Source organism: Xenopus laevis, chromosome 5S (genome assembly GCF_017654675.1).
Source record: "Xenopus laevis strain J_2021 chromosome 5S, Xenopus_laevis_v10.1, whole genome shotgun sequence".
Taxonomy (NCBI): Eukaryota; Metazoa; Chordata; class Amphibia; order Anura; family Pipidae; genus Xenopus; species Xenopus laevis.
In genome coordinates this window covers 9,791,972-9,803,496 of record NC_054380.1, presented here as the reverse complement: position 1 = coordinate 9,803,496, position 11,525 = coordinate 9,791,972, and the positions used below count along the sequence as shown (strand labels likewise).

Below are 11,525 nucleotides of genomic sequence, written 5' to 3'. Positions count from 1 at the left end.
GATTCGGGACTTCTGGTTTGGCTTGTGCTCTATCAAGGGAGGAGAGGCTAATTCGGAGAGAGCAGGACAGCCAGGACCCCTTTTATGCCTGGTCCCGGTTCTGTACCCCCTGATGGCAGCCCTGGTGAAGCGTTCATTCCCAAGGAAGAGAAGGAATCATTGTGTCTAAGTCTCCTTTATTCTGCCTTTTACGCCCTGGTGCTTGCCCACACTGCTCACAATCATACATATACAGACACCATGAATATGTAGGAACATATTTTTATTTTGATGATTTAAAAGAAGAACACTTCATATCTCCACAACCCAAAATTAAACTCTCTAGGGCTCATTGTGCCGCCAATACTACAGTAGAAGGGATCCATCAAAGCAATGCTCACAAGCTTCTTTCCAATAGCTTTCTTGGGTGAGAAGATCATAATAATCAGGATTGTGGAACCATGTGGCACAATTGTTTCTCCCATACGCAGAGCTGATAGGGCACTTGATACAGTGCTTTGCCACCATCATTCACAGGGCACTGCCAGTCTATTACATGCCAGTGACATTGGCATCTTACACCAGTCTAGAGTTTTCCATTAGAGCTTCCTGGAACTGAGGAACAAAGCTTCGGAAATAGGCCCTGGAAGAGAATATGAAATTGCAGCTTGGTTAATATAGATGGAATTATACAATTTGCTTATAAAACTATTTGGCAAGTTAAGGGGCATATTTATTAAGGGTCGAAGTGAAAATTCGAATTCAATTTTATTTTGGTCAAAACTCTCAAATTCGAATTGTGAATTATCCAAACTCAATTCGAGTTTTAATTAGAATTTTAGAAATGTATCATAATCTGGCGATTTATGAAATCAAATTAGACTATTTCACTCATAAGTCAATGAGAGGTCCAGGGAACAATTTGGTGATGTTTGTAGCCTTCCTGACATTCTTCAGAAAGAAAAAAAGCTCAAATCGAGTTTATATTTTTAAATCGGATCAATTAAATTTTATTAACAAATTTCATTTAGTCGAATTTTGAATTGATGGGAGTTTAGGGGAGTTTTATAAAACTCACATGAATTCGAAATTCGACCCTTGATAAATGTGCCTCTATGAGTTTGATATAAAAACTGCCTCCCCCCCAGATATGTTTGTATGTAAATAAAGAACTGCTGAGGTGCATGACAGGTATAGCAGCCCTAAGGAACTTGACCAATGGCCGCCATGCTTGGTTTAAACCCTTATGACACTTAATCCCTTGAACAAAGAATTTGGTAGGCTGCACTGACTGTCAGCTCACTGTACACATGTTGCCTGGGGCACAGGGATGGGCACCAGCGAGGCAGGTTGGGGAATCTATATTTTACTTGCATAAGGCAGGTCATTGCTATTCACAATGGTTTTAGTTCCTTTTTAAAGGGGTTATTCAGCTTTGAGCTCATGTTTAGTATGATGTAGAGAGGGATATTCTGAGACAATTTGCAATTGGTTTTAATTTTTTATTATTGGTGGTTTTTGAGCTTTTACAATTTCCGCAATTTTTAAAAATTATTTTCTTCTGTAATAATAAAACAGTACCTTTTACTGCGTCCAAACTGAGATATAATTAATAATTATCAGAAGCAAAACACACTTATTGGGTTTATTTAAAGGAGAAGGAAATGTTAGGCACCCCAAGTGATTGTATTGACTTACCTGAAACCCTGAAGAGGATTGATCAGTGGTGCTCACTGGTATAACTCCAGGCCGGTGCAGTTTTCTGCTGATAGGAGCACCGGCACAGGGTTTCAGATAAGTAAAAACATTCACTTGGGGTGCCTAACATTTGGAACCCCCAAGTGCCTGAAACCTTTCCTTCTCTTTCCTTTGAATGATTTTTTTTAGCAGACTTTAGGTATGAAGATCCAAAAGATCTGTAATCTGGAAAACTTCAGGTTCCAAGAACAGATCCCATGGCTGTATTATCACTTTCCAACTGTAGTGGATGGTACAAGTGGTCATTGGTTGGTTAGAGTCAAGTCAGAACCATAAAGTGGTTTAACAAACACGTTTCCCTTTTTTTTCTTTACCTCTTTAACTGTAAGGGGAACATTATTGGCTTTAGACATAACCTAACAAATTAAAGACAACCCATGTTTTAGGGCACCCCATGGTGACCACAATTTCTAATCTTCTCTCTACCAGTGCTCCATATGTCCATGATACAAAGCAGCTTATGGAATCTGCAATGAGTCAAGGGAAGCTATAGCAGTTGTTTTCAACCCAAACCCTCTATTTTCAAACACACACCCAACCCAGGCCAGAGAAGTACTATTCAAACTTATGATCCAAACCTGATCCAACTCCAATGATTAATGTGGTGGGATCAGGCATTTTAGGGGAAGGGTCAGCACTATTAAGGGGTGGGACATTGGCCCAACTTGCTGTTGTATAAATAAAGCCTACATCGCCTAGTGGACACTGACAGAAAAGAACATTAGTGGGGAGAAGTAGGTTAGTCATGAGGTCACCAGTCACACAATGAGTTTATCTTTCCATGTTCTTTATTAATGAGACTTTACCCAAAATATTTTCATAAACTGCCCTGGCGGGGGAAGATGGCCACCAGAGGTTAAACTATCACTGGTTATTATAATTATGAACCTATAAATGATTACTCTCTCCAGGTTGTACCACCTACAGCTGGTTGTGCTTGTCCATAAACCCCTGCAGGACCACACCACCTTCCATACATACAGACAATACGAGGGGTGCACATAAGAGTCCTGCAGTGGGTCGGGTACCCGCAGGTTACCCACAAAAAAAATGGGCACCCTGTGGAATGAGGGGAGGATTTTCAGGTGCGGGTATAGATATGGGTCTGCAGGTTGCGGGTCTAATCTAAATTTCTTATCTTATGTAATATTGTCTATATTTTACTCCATTTAAAGCTTTACAAAACATGTTTTTGTCCCTGTCCACTTTTGATGATGTCACTTCCAGTTTGCAGCAACATCACTTCCCGTTTGATGATGGTCAGCGGGTTGCGGATAAGGCAGTTGTGGGTCAGGGTCAAGTAATGAATGAAAGTGGGTAAATATGTGAGTTTTGGTTCGGGTCGTGGGATGCGGGGTCTTAGAAATTGGTTCCGCGCAGAACTCTAGTACACATTAAACAGGAGGTAGGAGAAGGCAACAAAGTCCAGGGTTCAGGGGCAGATATACACCCCCTATAAAAAGCCTGTTCATTGAGAGTGATTGTATCGCTTTTAAAATCCGATTTAGGATGATGCCCCACCTCTGGCTCAGGCCACACAATATAAAGGAGCCCTTTTAATGAAGATTACAGGTTCCATAATCACTGTTATTCCACAGGGTGACCTAGATGCAAAACCAGTTCTGGTGGATCTGTAATTGTAGCTTGGCAGCTATTTTTAGAGCCCACGCTTTAAATGAAACGAGCAGCACCCACATGCTAATTGGCTCTATAAACGAATCCCATTCGCAGCATCGGGCTGTTTGGAAGGAGTCGAAACACATTCTTCGCCTAGCGGTAACTGGCGGTTTCTGTTAAAACTAATGACAAGCTCTTCAGTTGAGTTCGGCCGTGAATACATCCAGTGGGCCATACAATGGCCAGTGACTAACAGAATAATAAGTAATAAGTGGTTTTCATTTTCTGATACATCACTAAACCCCCTTAAAAATATTTTATTGATGATACAACTAGTTTGGGGGTGGTGAAAAGGGAGAAAGACATAAGTTGGCGGATTGAGTAAGGGTCGGGTAAATTCGAAATACTGACCCTGCCTAGGTAAAAATGAGGCTCAAATTAAGCCCCCGTGACCCCAATGTAGTTTTTTCCAGAGCTGAAGTACAAACATGTGCTGATGTAAAGACTAATGAACCCAATGGCCCGACCTATCATTAAAGGAGAACTAAACCCTAAAATTGAATGTGGCTAAAAATGCATATTTTATATAATGACCTTATTGCATCAGCTTGTCAATAGCAGCAATGATCCAGGACTTCAAACTTGTCACAGGGGGTCACCATCTTGGAAAGTGTCTGTGACACTCACATGCTCAGTGGGCTCTGATTGGCTGTTGAGAAGCTAAGCTTAGGGCTCGTCACTAATTATCCAGCAGAAAATGAGCTTCCCTGGCTGTAATATAAGCTGATGCTACAGGTTTGCTGATTATTAAATTCTGATGCTAATTGCACTGGTTTCTGTGCTGCCATGTAGTAATTATCTGTATTAATTACTAATCAGCCTTATATTGTGACATTTCTATTCTATGTGTACTGTATATTGTGAGTGGGTCCCTAAGCTCAGTAAGTGACAGCAGCACAGAGCATGTACAGTGAATCAGCAGAAAAGAAGATGGGGAGCTACTGGGGCATCTTTGGAGACACAGATATTTAGGCTTTAGTTCTACTTTAAAGGGCATGTAAAGTCTAAAATAGAATAAGGCTAGAAATGCTGTATTATGTATTATGTAACATGAACTTACAAGCCTAATCAAACAAATAATTTATGCTTTCAAAGTTGGCTACAGGGGGTCACCATCTTGTAACTTTTTTAAACATCTTTGCAAGACCAAGACTGTGCACATGCTCAGTGTGGTCTGGGCTGCTTAGGGATCATCATAAACAAAGCTGCTTGATTTCTGCATGGCTGGGAAGTAAGGTGTGGGCTCCCCCTGCTCTTCATAAGTATGATTGTTTCCCTGCTCAGCAGTTAGGGACCGTCTGACAATTCCTATCCACAGCAGTAAATGAAGGGAGAATTTCACTGCATACAGTCAGGTTTCTTATAAAAACGGTACACATTTTTTAATTAAAGTATATTGGAGATAGGTTTCTTTTTCATTAAAGAAAGTAAAAATTGGATTTTATTTTTTTGCCTTTACATGCCCTTTAAGGAAAGCGAAGAGGTGCCTTTGGGAGGGGCTCAGAAGACAAGACTAAAGGTTAATAGCTGGGAGGTGCACACAAACAAGCAGCCCATAAAATTAGTTGTGATAAACAAGAGAGCCCGGTCAGGCTCAGTTTCTGTCAGGAGGCCAAGAACTTTTTGTTTTGGTGTTTAAAAAAAACAAAAAAAAAACAAACAAGTTTGCCGGGTGCCGGGACAAGTCTGAGCAGTACCAGGAAAATAACAACTGGAGACGCCAGGGAGCAGGAGCTTCCATGTTCTACACAGAAATCCTATGGTGATGTCAGGGACGGCTCCGTGTAGCCTTGGCCGGTTTTTGTACCATTAAGTCATAATCGCTCATTCTCATTGATTCCTACTGGATATGATTAGGACACGTTTTCTTTGTCTCAATAGAAGATATAGTTATGGAGGTTGTGATGGACACAGTAGAAGCACCTGATGTCCCACAGAGGTTCCCACAGGCCTGACTTTAGCCGCAAGCAAGTGGCAAATCAGTCAGAGCATCTGTTCCAGTGCATTTAGAGGTCAGGGGCAGTTTCATATTCTGCAGAAGAGGAAGTGAAGAATAAAACATCAGATGCAATGTCCAATATAATAAAGGGGAAGTTCATTGTAAAATAAACTCTCAGTATGATTCAGGCAATTGCATACTCACATATTTTGCAACCTTTACGTTTGTTGCAGTTTTTGGATTAGGTTCTGTATGGGGTGCTGTTTGTCCCAAATACATTCTGTATACAAAACTATCCCTAATACACAGAATGAATGTCTCTCATGTTATATAAGTATTTGTGACCATACACAGAGAAAACAAATATACAAAAGACTTATTTCTATTAAAGAATGAACACAAAATCTGGTTAGTGCACAAAAGGATGTCATTATATCACAAACTCCATTCTGTACAGTTTAACAAGCAATCTGTCTCACAAATGTATAACCTCCATGTAACGGAAGCACTTATGTGCAGAGTTACTTACAGAATGAATTATGTAAAAACAAAGTTGGACATAATATATAATAGTGTAAGTAACTAGTGCTTGACAAGCTAGATTTGACTGACAAAATAGATATCTGTGACAGAAAGCAAGATTTTATAGTACAGGATTCATTCTTTCCACAAAATGACAGTTTTGTTTCACAAAACAGATAAAATAACCATTCTGTGAAGCAATACTGTCAGTCACATTCCTGAACCAATAAGAACAAAGCTTATTGCCATATACAAACAAGATGAGAAGTGGCCAGCTCTGCTCCACATGGCAAGGCAAAGTATCTGACCTGCTATAGAGGGCGCCCTCTAATGTCCCCTGTGCTGCATAGTAATAAACATGAACAAACATTTCCTAAAAGAGCTGCTGTTAAACACTACAGTATAAAGCTATTATGTAGTAGTTGAACTACAGGTAAGCACGTTATTAAGAGACTACTACAAGCTAATTGGTGCAAGATTACAGCTAGGAGGAGGCATTGGAGTCTAACTATCATATACAAAACTTATAACTGACTCTGAGAGTCAGGCAAAGCAGCCAGACAAGCACAGTAACTTCTGGTACATTTAATACAACATCGCAGGTGGGTGTGGCCTGTCCCATTATTACTCTCAGCTTAGACAGGAAGAGGAACAGGAGTGAGTCATAAGATAATGGCAAAACAGCAGGAATGCCCTTAACCAAAATGGCCACACAAGCAGGTTGCTACAATAAGAATAGCTATATCACCTAAAATGATCATATTTATATAAGTTTTGCATACTTTTATTTCTCTACAATCATTATAAGTGCAGCATTATATTTTTCAGCCATTTGTAAAAACTTCCATTTATGAACCTGTAGTGTTTAAAGGAAAACTATACCCCCAAAATGAATACTTAAGCAACAGATAGTTTATATCAAATTGAATGACATATTAAAGAATCTTACCAAACTGGAATATATATTTACATAAATATTGCCCTTTTACATCTCTTGCCTTGAACCACCATTTCGTGACTCTATCTGTGCTGCCTCAGAGATCACCTGACCAGAAATACTAGAACACTAACTGTAACAGGAAGAGATCACCTGACCAGAAATACTGCAGCTCTAACTGTAACAGGAAGAAGTGAGGAAGCAAAAGGCAGAACTCTGTCTGTTAATTGGCTCATGTGACCTTACATGTGGTTTGTATGTGTGCACAGTGAATCTTACGATCTCAGGGGGCGGCCCTTATTTTTTAAAATGGCAATTTTTTATTTATGATTACCCAATGGCACATACTACTAGAAAAGTATATTTTTATGAAAATGGTTTATTTACATGAAGCAGGGTTTTACACATGAGCTGTTTTACTCAGTATCTTTTAATAGAGACCTACATTGTTTGGGGGGTATAGTTTTCCTTTAACAGCAGCTCTTTTAGGAAATGTTTGTTCATGTTTATTACTATGCAGCACAGGGGACATTAGAGGCGCCTCTATAGCAGGTCAGATACTTTGCCTTAGCCATGTGGAGCAGAGCTGCCACTTCTCATCTTGTTTGTATATGGCAATAAGCTTTGTTCTTATTGGTTCAGGAATGTGACTGACAGTATTGCTTCACAGAATGGTTATTTTATCTGTTTTGTGAAACAAAACTGTCATTTTGTGGAAAGAATGAATCCTGTACTATAAAATCTTGCTTTCTGTCACAGATATCTATTTAGTCATTCAAATGTAGCTTGACAAGCACTAGTTACTTACACTATTATATATTATGTCCAACTTTGTTTTTACATAATTCATTCTGTAAGTAACTTTGCACATAAGTGCTTCCATTACATGGAGGTTATACATTTGTGAGACAGATTGCTTGTTAAACTGTACAGAATGGAGTTTGTGATATAATGACATCCTTTTGTGCACTAACCAGGTTTTGTGTTCATTCTTTAATAGAAATAAGTCTTTTGTATATTTGTTTTCTCTGTGTATGGTCACAAATACTTATATAACATGAGAGACATTCATTCTGTGTATTAGGGATAGTTTTGTATACAGAATGTATTTGGGACAAACGGCACCCCATAGTTCTGCAGCTGACACTGCAGTTTGGTTACCTGGTTCTCTTACCAGGTGCTGGTATGGATTTCAGATTGATTGGTTATTCAGGCCCTGTGCTCTTCACCCAAGAATAAAAATATAGCTGGACAATATGATTTCTGGTGGTCGAAGCTCACTGAAGCTAGCAACTTGTTGGCATACAAAGTGTCATTGAGAAGATGCAAGGTAAAAAGCAATGCAATTGGATCCCTTATGGCTTGATCATAATTGAGATACTCTGATGGGTTTTACAGGCTGGTGTAAAACAGACACTTTGAGGTTGACCCTATACCATAACTGGCTCTGGGGCATAAAATGACCCATCAGACTCACAGTACACTCATAGGGTTACGATTCATTCAATGCAGGATTGCCAGTTGCACAATAGAGCCCTGAATTTAACATCTTCTGTTGACAGGCAATACAGGGCTCTCCAGCTCCTAACGCTCATTGGCCCTCTCTAGCTTGCATGCCTTGTACTCCAGGGACTACCCTTGTGTAATAAACCTACCGCTTACTATGGATGCAGAGCTGCCTCACTATGTAGACATGTTGAACTACCGGCTGCAACCTGTGGGGTATGACAAATAATTAGGCTTTTGGTAGCCCATCTTGTAGCTTGTAAGCTCTTGTAAGTAGGGATTCCATCAGGGGAAGGAGAGTCCAGTCAGGGGCCCCGTGGTAGGGGAGCCCCAGAGAGACATTAAGGTTCAATTCATGGATACAAAGGTTGTGGAGCTGGTTGATTGAGTAGGAAGGTTTTGCACAAGGAGAAATTAAATATTAACGTAAATTTTTATCTGGATTCCATTCTGGCTTTTATATGGTCACAGAACAACCCCTCAGTGACTTCTAATATCCTTATCATTTACAGTAGGGGGTACATTATCTCTTATAATACATGAGTGATACTCAGAGTTCCCTGTATAACTCAACCTGCAGCCTTGTGCCTTTATATGGTCACAGAACAACTCCTCAGTGACTTCTAATATCCTTATAATTTACAGTAGGGGTACATTATCCCTTATAATACATGAGTGATACTCAGAGTTCCCTGTATAACTCAACCTGCAGCCTTGTGCCTTTATATGGTCACAGAACAACCCCTCAGTGACTTCTAATATCCTTATAATTTACAGTAGGGGGTACATTATCCCTTATAATACATGAGTGATACTCAGAGTTCCCTGTATAACTGAACCTGCAGCCTTGTGCCTTTATATGGTCACAGAACAACCCCTCAGTGACTTCTAATATCCTTATAATTTACAGTAGGGGGTACATTATCCCTTATAATACATGAGTGATACTCAGAGTTCCCTGTATAACTCTACCTGCAGCCTTGTGCCTTTATATGGTCACAGAACAACCCCTCAGTGACTTCTAATATCCTCAAAGTACCCCTTATAGCTCACCCTGTAACCCTGTGCCTTTATATGATCATCAAGATCCTTACTGAATTGTAATACCCCATATAATTTATAAGATTACTGCACATTACATGAATAAACCCCCAGTTAGACCTTCATTACCTCTGCAATACTGTATCATATTCTATCATTTATTCGTAATTGTAACATTTTCAGCCCCACACGGTCATTCAGTCGTCCCATAGAAGTAAATGATAGTTTTAGCAACATTCACATAAAAGCACATAATGGGCTTCATTCTTTGCTAATGGTCTCAGAACATGTCCCTGTCTGTCCCTGTATGGTCACAGAACAACCCCTCAGTGACTTCTAATATCCTTATCATTTACAGTAGGGGGTACATTATCCCTTATAATACACGAGTGATACTCAGAGTTCCCTGTATAACTAAGCCTGCAGACTTGCGCCTTTATATGGTCACAGAACCCTTCAGTGACTTCTAATATCCTTATAATTTACAGTAGGGGGTACATTATCCCTTATAATACATCTCTCCATGGTGCTCACTGGTATAACCCCGGGCCGGTGCAGTTTCTGCTGATAGGAGCACCGGCACGGGTTTTCAGGTAAGTCAATACAATCACTTGGGGTGCCTAACATTTTGGCACCCCCAAGTGCAAGATGACTTTCCTTATCCTTTAAAGTGAACAAGAAAGGAACTTTTTTTAAATAAATGTAGCAATTTCATGACTTTAATTAATTTAACCACTTCCTTTAATTACTAATAGCAGGGCCGGTATAACAAAATGTCAATAAAATGTCATCAGAATAAAAACAGACCAGCTGCATAGTTTTGTAGAAATTTGTAGAATATTTCCTTTGCTTCTGAATTCGTTTTTGAGCTTGAATGGGGTGGTATATTCCTCGTACTTATGTCTTCTTGACAAAGAAATCGGCGGTACAGTCTTGCTTTATGGCAGCTATTCTAGATACATCCTTTGGATCAAAGTATTAGCCTCATGATTTTGAGAGATTGAATTATTGCTAACTATATTATTGACCAGCCCCAGGATCTAATGGCTTGGCCAGAGAATAGCGTGTGGGTAGTAATTAGTAAACATAGATGGTGGCTAGGCAGTAATATAAATGTGCTCCCCCAGAGCCCGATTATAAAAATCTATGTTTCTTTAAAGCAAGAGCAGCTCAAAATACATAATACTTTAGGCAGTAGAGATGTCGCGAACTGTTCGCCGGCGAACTTGTTCGCGCGAACATCGGGTGTTCGCGCTCGCCGGAAGTTCGCGAACGTCGCGCGACGTTCGCCATTTTGGGTTCGCCATTGTTGGCGCTTTTTTTTGCCCTCTCACCCCAGACCAGCAGGTACATGGCAGCCAATCAGGAAGCTCTCCCCTGGACCACTCCCCTTCCCTATAAAAACCGAAGCCCTGCAGCGTTTTTTCACTCTGCCTGTGTGTGCTGAAGAGATAGTGTAGGGAGAGAGCTGCTGCCTGTTAGTGATTTCAGGGACAGTTGAAAGTTTGCTGGCTAGTAATCGTTTTGATACTGCTCTGTTATTGGAGGGACAGAAGTCTGCAGGGGTTTGAGGGACATTTTAGCTTAGGTAGCTTTGCTGGCTAGTAATCTACCTTCTACTGCAGTGCTCTGTATGTAGCTGCAATGGGCAGCTGTCCTGCTTCTGATCTCATCTGCTGACTGCTGCAATAACAGTAGTCCTTGTAAGGACTGCTTTTATTTATTTTTTTGTTGTTTTACTACTACTACTACTACTACTATAAGAGCCCAGTGCTATTAGTCTAGCAGTGTTGGGGAGTGGGACTGGTGTGCTAATCTGCTGCTCCTAGTAGTTCAGCAGCACCAACTTTAATTTTTTTTTTTTTAATATTCATTTTTTTTTTATTTTACTTTTTTTTATTTTACTACCGCTGTAGTAGTGTATAAGTTGACCTTTTAGGCATTATTTGCCCTGTAGGCATTATTTGCACAGTGTTTTCTTCAACCCGCCATCTAGCTGTGTGACCTTGTTCACATTCTGTCTAAATATCCATAATATTACCGTCTCCAGAAAAAACACCGGAGTGACTTTTTTCAAGCAGCCATAATATATTTTACGTAATCCGTATCCACCGCTGTAGTAGTGTATACGTTGACCTTGTAGGCATTATTTGCACACTGTTTTCT

The 11,525-nt window shown here is 40.0% G+C and overlaps 1 long non-coding RNA gene across 2 annotated transcripts in view; it reads right to left on the bottom strand.

Moving 5' to 3' along the window:
- Positions 1 to 245: 245 nt before the first annotated feature.
- LOC108717668 overlaps positions 246 to 11,525 on the bottom strand; it is a 99,369-nt gene continuing 88,089 nt past the window's right edge. The window contains exons 5-6 of one of the 2 annotated variants that reach the window (XR_005961517.1): positions 5,112 to 5,446; positions 246 to 622 (exon numbers count right to left, since the gene is read on the bottom strand). This is a non-coding gene — a long non-coding RNA (uncharacterized LOC108717668). The remainder of the gene's footprint in view (positions 623 to 5,111; positions 5,447 to 11,525) is intronic. The other variant, XR_005961516.1, reaches the window with a different exon arrangement.